Source organism: Electrona antarctica, assembly GCF_951216825.1.
Source record: "Electrona antarctica genome assembly, chromosome: 6".
NCBI lineage: Eukaryota > Metazoa > Chordata > Actinopteri > Myctophiformes > Myctophidae > Electrona > Electrona antarctica.
In genome coordinates this window covers 29891399-29893842 of record NC_136811.1, presented here as the reverse complement: position 1 = coordinate 29893842, position 2444 = coordinate 29891399, and the positions used below count along the sequence as shown (strand labels likewise).

General features: G+C 44.4%; 1 pseudogene across 1 annotated transcript; it reads right to left on the bottom strand.

The window, feature by feature from the left end:
- Positions 1-476: 476 nt before the first annotated feature.
- Positions 477-885, bottom strand: LOC306925030 (histone H3.2-like; annotated as a pseudogene). Its single transcript has one exon. The product of its transcript is annotated as a histone H3.2-like (transcript).
- Positions 886-2444: the final 1559 nt, after the last annotated feature.

The following is a 2444-nucleotide window of genomic DNA, read 5'->3' as shown; positions in this document are numbered from 1 at the left end:
TACTAGAAACATGCTCAACCCCCACCTCAACTTTGCATTTTGTTCGGCACACATTACCAAATCATTTCAGTAGTTTTTGGCTCATTCTGAAGTTAGTTTAAAGTGCATAAGTGAATATAATTGATTGAAGATTGATTGAAGAATTTATTAACAGTTTGCAGAATTACAGTACATTTCAAGCACAAACTCAATACAAAGGCTGTTAACTGTGAGTGGACGACCCAATTAAGCATTACACTTGTTTCCAATAGGGTCCACCATGTTCAAATCATCAAAACATTTAGAGACGTACAAATAGACACTTCTATAGACAGAACAGGAATTCATCAAAAAGGAGGTAAAAAGGGAAAAGAAATATATACAGTGAGGGGAAAAAAGGGGGGGGGCGGGGGGGGAATAAAAGGATAATAGCTCTTTAAATAACACATGTGGGTGGCTCTTAAAAGAGCCGTTTTGGAGTTCTGAATGTGAGGAGTTTAAGCACGTTCTCCACGGATACGACGGGCCAGCTGGATGTCTTTGGGCATGATGGTCACCCTCTTGGCGTGGATGGCGCACAGGTTGGTGTCTTCAAACAGACCGACCAGATAAGCCTCGGCCGACTCCTGGAGAGCCATGACGGCGGAGCTCTGGAAGCGAAGGTCGGTCTTGAAATCCTGGGCGATCTCCCTCACCAGGCGCTGGAAGGGCAGCTTGCGGATCAGCAGCTCGGTGGATTTCTGGTAACGACGGATCTCCCTCAGAGCCACTGCCGGGACGGTAACGGTGAGGCTTCTTCACTCCGCCGGTCGCCGGCGCGCTCTTACGAGCTGCCTTGGTGGCGAGCTGCTTCCTGGGCGCTTTGCCGCCGGTGGACTTACGAGCGGTCTGCTTGGTTCTTGCCATGGTCTCTTCTAAAGAAGTTGAGTGAGAATAGAATAGCTAAGCCGAGCAAACTGGTGCCTTTTATTAGCGCCTCGGAGACGCCGTCTTCCTCTGATTGGTCAGTGGTCACTGGCACCGATTGGAGGGGAAATCTTACGTCAATCTGACTGGGGCTGCAGTAATAGCTAATACATACTATGGAATACTAGTTTCCAGCAAACTGAAAAAAGAATATACGTATACATTGCTCTATGACACGGGGCAAATAAATAAACATTTCTACAAGAGAGGGCGGCGATCAGATCACTCAAAAGGTTAAAAATCACACCCGTGTGAACTGAGTGGTGTAAGGTCTTATATAGCCTGATCAGCTGTGGTCTGACGTAATGTCTGACGTAATGAAATCACACCCGGGTGAACTGGGTGACCGTAGTAACCATGCTAATTGTTTGGTACGAACAGACAGACAGACACGTAAACTAACAAAGCCAGTCGTAGAAAATGAGGAGAGGGTGGATAAAAATAAATGTACTTTATTTATAAAAGTTATAAATAAAGTAAGTATATTCATCCACCCTCTCCTCATTTTTAACCTTTTGAGTGCTCGGATCGCCGCCCTCTCTTTAGTATTCCAGTCTCATTGATCTTCGAAGCACCAGAACCTACTTTACATTATTATTATATTATTATTGTCTCCACCAGACCGAAGGCATGGGGAGAGAGTATGTTTTGCACTCAGTCCGTCCATGTGTTTGTCCCTCAGTGGACAGCTAATCTCCAGCACTGTTGGCTTGATCACAGCCATACTCTGCACACACACTCCCTGAATGCCACAGCTGAACATCAGCCCCAAGGTTTTCACATTGGCCTCTTATAGCGCCACCACGAGGCCGCTTTGTGCAAAACATTTTTTTGGACAGTACACCTACAGATTTTGTCCAAACATTACGCAAATTGGTACAGAACAAAACTGGTCTTTCAGATTTTTCAGACTCCATCCTGATTGGCTAATATTGGCTTCCAAAGTTCACAGGAGTGCTCTGTTTCAAACAAAATAGAAATACCACTGGAACATTTTCAACTCAGCCTCATGGTGGCGCTATAACTGGCCGATTAGTGTTTTCACCTCTAACAGCACAGATCTGTTTGTATGTAGGCTACCCAGTAGCCTACCCATATGATTAGATGAATGTGCAACATTGTTTCCATCTTCCAAGCATATTCCTGCCAAAATGGAGATCTTAAATTGTTGAAAATGTCTTTAAACAAAAGATCACCATGAATGCAAGGCTTGTGTGTGTGTGTGTGTGTGTGTGTGTGTGTGTGTGTGTGTGTGTGTGTGTGTGTGTGTGTGTGTTGCAAACTTCTGAAGAAATGTGAACTGAACCCCTCTTAATTTGGTTACTCCAGATGGCTGAATGTAAGGTCACTTTTCTCACATGCTAATGTAACTAGCAGTAGCCATATGATCATCGATATTGCTTTGCTATTCAGATGTAATTCAGTCAGTATAGGCCTATTAGAACTGTGATTGATTGATCATGCGTCCGTTGTGCGTCTAATTAGCAACTTTGTACAGC